Genomic DNA, 8,322 nt, shown 5'->3' on the forward strand with positions numbered 1-8,322 from the left:
TACCATGCAGGATACAGTAATAACATACTATCTAAACATTACCATGCAGGATACAGTAATAACATACTATCTAAACATTACCATGCAGGATACAGTAATAACATACTATCTAAACATTACCATGCAGGATACTGTAATAACATACTATCTAAACATTACCATGCAGGATACAGTAATAACATACTATCTAAACATTACCATGCAGGATACAGTAATAACATACTATCTAAACATTACCATGCAGGATACAGTAATAACATAATATCTAAACATTACCATGCAGGATACAGTAATAACATACTATCTAAACATTACCATGCAGGATACAGTAATAACATACTATCTAAACATTACCATGCAGGATACAGTAATAACATACTATCTAAACATTACCATGCAGGATACAGTAATAACATACTATCTAAACATTACCATGCAGGATACAGTAATAACATACTATCTAAACATTACCATGCAGGATACAGTAATAACATACTATCTAAACATTACCATGCAGGATACAGTAATAACATACTATCTAAACATTACCATGCAGGATACAGTAATAACATACTATCTAAACATTACCATGCAGGATACAGTAATAACATACTATCTAAACATTACCATGCAGGATACAGTAATAACATAATATCTAAACATTACCATGCAGGATACAGTAATAACATACTATCTAAACATTACCATGCAGGATACAGTAATAATATACTATCTAAACATTACCATGCAGGATACAGTAATAACATAATATCTAAACATTACCATGCAGGATACAGTAATAATATACTATCTAAACATTACCATGCAGGATACAGTAATAACATACTATCTAAACATTACCATGCAGGATACAGTAATAACATACTATCTAAACATTACCATGCAGGATACAGTAATAGCATACTATCTAAACATTACCATGCAGGATACAGTAATAACATACTATCTAAACATTACCATGCAGGATACTGTAATAACATATTATCTAAACATTACCATGCACTAATGACCAGAAAGTATTACCACAATTGTAGGACTAGATACAATGAAGCATACAGGTGAATAATGCACACAACAGAGAATGACCACTGATAAGCATAGGCCACATCTACACAAATGCAATGACACAAAAAGTATCTGCTCTAGCAACTGAAACGTGACCGTACTGTAAACAGAATCTGCGCAGGTGCACAAGACGATGACCAACGTGGGATAGTAACTGCTCCCCGAGAATGGCAGGCTAAATGAGGCAAATGCTACATAAGGCTAAGGCTTAATACAGTACATGGTAGCATGAGGCTACACAGTGGTTGTATATGTCCATAAACATAATGATATGCATACCCAGACAATATGAACATAATATATAGGCTATCCTAAACGAGGCATGTGGTACACATCATTACAAGCTAGCATGACTGGCTAACATCTTGGCTAGCAGGCTAAAAGTAGCATGACGCACATGGAAAACGAATAACTAAATAAACCTTATAAACATCATAAATACTCTGCCTTAGCAACACCCAACTAAAATCCCAATCATTTCTAACAGTACTTACAATTAGATCCACGCACTAAACACGGGTCAAATACAAAAATACAATAAACATGAGGAACAGTCCAGCAAGTCCATACTCTTCTGACTGTGATCTCACTCTGACAGCAGGAGCAGGGTTCCGTGAGATGCACAGGGAACAGTGAACTATCATTGGCTGATACAAGTGGGGTGACTTGGAGGTACCACTATGGTGAAAACATGGCTACACTAGCCAAACCACGCCCACAACCAGCTGAACCTCCAGTGTCACAGGCTCATACCAGCACACCACGGAGGGCCAGCTCAGTATCTACGATGAGGAAAAGATCACCACCATTGGTCACCAAAAGGGATGCCCATCCTGACCAAGTGGAGGCTGACCAGTCCCCTTTCTTATGCACCATCTCGTTCACTGCCAGCTGCTGTGGCTCATATTCAAGAGGATGCTGAAGATTTAACCCCTGCAGCCCCACATCACTCTCTCAAGCCTAAAGCTGATCATCAGCGCCTCCATCAGCATGAACCCTCGACAACGCCCTCACCTTTAGCATCAGAGTCGCCATCAGCCCCAGTCTTGGATCACAGTGGTGCTAGAGCCCTCTCCAGGGAAGGAGGAGTTACCAGAGCTCACCCTGAGAGAGCACCCTACTCCAGCCAACGTATCTGTCAGGAATCAAGGTAAGACCCAGATGCAGACATGTCGAGTTGACAATGGCTTAATAATCCAGCAGGGACAGGCAATAGACAGGTCAAGGCAGGCAGGGGTCAGTAAATCAGAGGTGGGGCAACGGTACCGGACGGCAGGCAGGCTCAGGGTCAGGGTAGGCAGGGTCAACAATCCAGAGGTGGGGCAAAGGTACAGGTCAGCAGGCAGGCTCAGGATCAGGGGAAGGCAGAGTGGTCAGGAAGGCGGGCTTAGAGTCAGGACAGGCAAGGGTCAAAAACCAGGAGGGCGAGAAAAAGAGAGACTGGGAAAGCAGGAGCTGAGAACAAAAACGTTGGTTGACTTGACAAACAAAACGAACTGGCAACGGACAAACAGAGAACACAGTTATAAATACACAGGGGATAATGGGGAAGATGGGTGACACCTGGAGGGGGGTGGAGACAGTCACAAAGACAGGTGAAACAAATCAGAGTGTGACAGTATCAGAATGTCAGTCAGACCCTGTCTGGTGGGGTTTACCTCATCCTACCTTCCAAGTCCAACCTGTCACCGTCCAATGGTGTCTGCCTGCCCCCAATCTGCTTTAGGCTGGCCCGGTCTGTCAGCCCCTGCCTGGTGGGACTTGCCTGTCACCACCTTGTGGTCTCTGCTGGCCACTACTGCTATTACCCTGCTAGCTCCAGTCTCTAGAACCTCACCCTCTGCCCTACTAGGTCCTCAGTTCATAGCACCTATAGCCCAAGCAGGTCAAGAACATCTTAGTCCTCAGTTCCCTGATCACCTAGTGCCTTTACAGTCTCCTGCTATGCTATGTCCCTAGTTTCCTATCCCAGTAGGCACAGCGCTTTCTGTCCCGATAGGCCTAACATCCCCCAGCTCACAGTCTGTAGCTCAGTCAGGCCCCAAGTCACTAGCTCTGTCGGGCCCCAAGTTACTTGCTCTGGGCACTCCGGGACCAGGGGTCCGGCTCTCTCCCATCTTTGAGTCTTTTTCACCCTCTCTTTCAGGTGTGCAGCTGTCTTCCGTCCTGAGATCTCTGTTCGTTGCTGCTGTGGGGATCCAGCTGATTTCAGCTCCTATTATTTACCTCATACATACAGCACATAATACTCACTCACTCGGTCACCCACAATTATTTCTGTTAAACTCATACATACAGTGCCTTCAGAAAGTATTCACACCCCTTGACTTTCTCCACATTTTGTTGTGTTACAGCCTGAAGTAACACACTACACTGTAACGTCCTGACCAGAGTTCTTATGTGTTTTGCTTGTTTAGTGTTGGTCAGGACATGAGCTGGGTGGGAATTCTATGTTGTGTGTCTAGTTCGTCTGTTTCTATGTTCAGCCTGATATGGTTCTCAATCAGAGACAGCTGTCAATCGTTGTCCCTGATTGAGAATCATATATAGGTGGCTTGTTTTGTGTTGGGGATTGTGGGTGGTTATTTCCTGTCTCTGTGTTTGTGTTCTGCACCAGCTAGGACTGTGACGGTATGTTCTTTTGTTATTTTGTATAGTGTATTGTTTTGTGTTGATTAAATTCATTATGGAAAATTACCACGCTGCGTATTGGTCCTCTGATCCTTCTCGCCTCTCCTCGTCTGAGGAGGAGGACGACTTAGACTGCCGTTACATACACAAAATACTCCATAATGAATTATGTTTTTAGAAATGATTTGAAATTAATGAAAAATGAAAATCTGAAATATCTTGAGTCAATAAATAAAAATGTACTTAACAAGTAATATAAAAGTTGCATGGACTCACTCCTGTGTGCAATAATAGTGTTTACCATGATTTTTGAATGACTACTCATCTTTGTACCCCACACATACAATTATCAGTCGAGCAGGGAATATCAAGGACAGATTCAACCACAAAGACCATGGAGGTTTTCCAATGCCTCGCAAAAAAGGGCACCTATTGGTAGATTGGTAAATATTTTAAAAAAATAGACATTGAATATCCCTTTGAGCATAGGTGAAGTTATTAATTACACTTTGGATGATGTATCAATACACCCAGTAAACTCAAAGTTACAGACGTCCTTCCTAACTCAGTTGCCAAAGAGAAAGGTAACCGCCCAGGTATTTCACCATGAGGCCAATGGTGACTTTAAAACAATTACAGAGTTTAATGGCTGTGACAGGAGAAAATTACAACATTAAGGTTATTCCACAATACTGACAGAGTGAAAAGAAGGAAGCCTGTACAGAATAAAAATATTCCAAAACATGCATCATGTTAGCAACAAGGCACTAAAGTAACACTGCAAACTTTTTGTCCTGAATACAATGTGTTATGTTTGGGGTAAATCCATGACAACACATGACTGAGTACCACTCTCCATATATTTTCAAGCTTAGTGGTGGCTGTATCATGATATGGGTATGCTTGTAATAGTTAAGGACAGGATAAAACATTTACGGAATGGCGCTAAGCACAGGCATAATCCTAGAGGTAAACCTGGTTCAGTCTGCTTTCCACCAGACACTGGGATATGAATTCACCTTTCAGCAGGACAATAGCCTAAAACACAAGGCCAAATCTACACCGGAGTTGCTTACCAAGAATACAGTGAATGTTCCTGAGTGGCCAACTTACAATTTTGACTTAAATCTGCTTTAAAATCTATGGCAAGACCTGAAATCAACAATTTGACAGAGCTTGAAGAATTTTGAAAAAAATTATGGGCAAATGTTGTACAATCCAGGTGGGTAAAGTTCTTAGAGACTTACCAGAAATACTCACAGCTGTAATCACTGCCAACGGTGATTCTAACACATATTGACTACTTATCTAATCAAGATACTGTATATTAGTGTTTTATTTTTTCATAAATGTTTTACAAATGTTAGAATGTTTCTTCCACTTTGATGTTATAGAGTATTTTGTATAGATTGTTGACAAATGACAATTAAATCCATTTGAATCCCACTTTGTAACACAATGAAATGTGGAAAAAACGAAGGGTTGTGAATACATTCTGAAGGTACATACAGTTGAAGTCAGAAGTTTACATACACCTTAGCAAAATACATTTAAACTCAGTTTTTCACAATTCCTGACATTTAATCCTAGTAAGAATTCCCTGTTTTAGGTCAGTTAGGATCACCACTTTATTTTAAGAATGTGAAATGCCAGAATAATAGTAGAGAGAATGATTTATTTCAGCTTTGATTTCTTTCATCACATTCCCAGTGGGTCAGAAGTTTACATACACTTATTTAGTATTTGGTAGCATAGCCTTCAAATTGTTTAACTTGGATCAAAGGTTTTGGGTAGCCTTCCACAAGCTTCCCACCATAAGTTGGGTGAATTTTGTCCCATTTCTCCTGACAGAGCTGGTGTAACTGAGTCAGGTTTGTAGGCCTCCTTGCTTGCACACACTTTTACAGACAGTTCTGCCCACAAATTTTCTATAGGATTGAGGTCAGGGCTTTGTGATGGCCACTCCAATACCTTTACTTTGTTGTCCTTAAGCCTTTTTGCCACAACTTCGGAAGTATGCTTGGGGTCATTGTCCATTTGGAAGACCCATTTGCGACCAAGCTTTAACTTCCTGACTGATGTCTTGAGATGTTGCTTCAATATATCCACATAATTGTCCTTCCTCATGATACCATCTATTTTGTGAAGTGCACCAGTCCCTCCTGCAGCAAAGCACCCCCACAACATGATGCTGCCACCCCCGTGCTTCACGGTTGGGATGGTGTTCTTTGGCTTGCAAGCATCCCCCTTTTTCCTCCAAACATAACAATGGTCATTATGGCCAAACAGTTCTATTTTTGTTTCATCAGACCAGAGGACATTTCTCCGAAAAGTACGATCTTTGTCCCCACGTGCAGTTGCAAACCGTAGTCTGGCTTTTTTATGGCGGTTTTGGAGTAGTGGCTTCATCCTTGCTGAGCGGGCTTTCAGGTTATGTCAATGTAGGACCTGTTTTACTGTGGATATAGATACTTTTGTACCTGTTTCCTCCAGCATCTTCACAAGGCCCTTTGCTGTTGTTCTGGGATTGCACTTTTTGCACCAAAGCATGTTCATCTCTAGGAGACAGAACGTGTCTCCTTCCTGAGTGGTATGACGGCTGCGTGGTCCCATGGTGTTAATAGTTGCGTACTATTGTTTGTTCAGATGAACGTGGTACCTTCAAGCGTTTGGAAATTGCTCCCAAGGATGAACCAGACTTGTGGAGGTCTACAATTTTTTTCTGAGATCTTGGCTTATTTCTTTTGATTTTCCCATGATGTCAAGCAAAGAGGCACTGAGTTTGAAGGTAGGCCTTGAAATACATCCACAGGTACACCTCCAATTGACTCAAATGATGTCAATTAGCCTATCAGAAGCTTCTAAAGCCATGACATCATTTTATGGAATTTTCCAAGCTGTTTAAAGGCACAGTCAACTTAGTGTATGTAAACTTCTGACCCTGGTATTGTGGTACAGTGAATTATAAGTGAAATAATCTGTCTGTAAACAATTGTTGGAAAAATGACGTGTCATGCACAAAGTAGATGTCCTAACCGACTTGCCAAAACTATAGTTTGTCAACAAGAAATTTGTGGAGTGGTTGAAAAACGAGTTTTAATGACTCCAAATAAGTGTATGTAAACTTCCGACTTCAACTGTAGCTATTCGTCTCTCCGGTCATCATCAGCTCTGAGCTTTACAGCCTCTCTGAATGCGGCAGCTACCACACACTGCCTTTCTCTCCGTAATCACACACACAAGCAAACACATGTGCGCGCACACAGAAACACAGCAAATAAGCAATACTATCCTTATGCCTTCTACATACAACTATGACATGTTTTCAGCAACGGAGGCACATGCACACGCACACGCACACGCACACACACCTCCAGTGTCAGAATAAGATATGAGCAGCTTATTCCCATGCAGCAGCAGCAGCAGCAGGGAAGCCCATCTGATAGTTGTCTGATGCATTACCATAATGATTGGTTCTCTCTGCTACACACAGGAAACACCTGCTGGAACACACATAATACTAACCAGGACTCTCTGGAGACTGTATTACTGATTTAAAGACTAGGCATTAGCTCAGGGAGCCTTCGTGTCTCAGGCAAGGTTCCTTCTCATCCAACCCAAACCACTTTCATTACGTATCTATGTATGTACAGTAGGTACAGTATTAGACATTCATATTATCAAAACCCAAACTTTAGACATTTAAATAATCTATATTTTGAAACTTGTTAGGATGAGTCAGTGACCGCTTGGAGGAAGAGAATCTAGCAGCCGTTTGAACCCTCTCTCTCTCTCTGCTCCTCTCATTTCCCGTCGCTGAATTTCTGAATTTTTATACATTTAATGTAGCCTACAGTTGGTTCCTAAAATGTGAGGAAGATCTATTTATAAAATGTCTCTATGCATTTATAGTGACAGTATACGTATGTAGAGCAACGTGCAGCATGCTTGGATAGTCAGAGGTTTGTAGTAATGTCACTGAGGGCCGGATGGATGGATGGATAGATGGGCACACGGACAGACGGACGGACAGACAGGAGTAATGTCACTAAGGCCTTCTACATACAACTATAACATTTTTTCAGCAACGGAGGCACATGCACACAGACCGGCGGGCGGGCGGGCGGACGGACAGACAGACGTAATGTTTGCTGTCCTTGCTGCAGCTCATTATGTTGCCATGTACAGATAATGAGAGTGGAGCTGGCTAATTATCCACATAATCTAATGAGTACCAAGCTTTCTCCACTGACAGACATGACTGCACACAGCTGACTTTAGCCAGACTTGATCTTAATCAACAGTGGCAGAACTGATCAATCGTTCTGTTTTGTGTATGTGTGTGCTATGTGGTGTGTGTGCGTGCATGGGCGCATGCTTGAGTGCGTGTGTCTGGCCTGATGCTGTGAGAGACAGGCCTAGGACCGTTACAAATAATCATTGGGAATATGCTAATGAGTTGAACTGTGGTTGGATGTTTTTAAAGGCCATTTTCCCCTGGCAGCAGTCACCCACAGCAACCGCATCCATTTAACCTTAAACATCACTGTCTCACTGCTCAATACCTGTCTCACTGTCTTGTTACATTACAAAGATCACTGTCTC

This window comes from Salvelinus namaycush, chromosome 13, assembly GCF_016432855.1.
Source record: "Salvelinus namaycush isolate Seneca chromosome 13, SaNama_1.0, whole genome shotgun sequence".
NCBI lineage: Eukaryota > Metazoa > Chordata > Actinopteri > Salmoniformes > Salmonidae > Salvelinus > Salvelinus namaycush.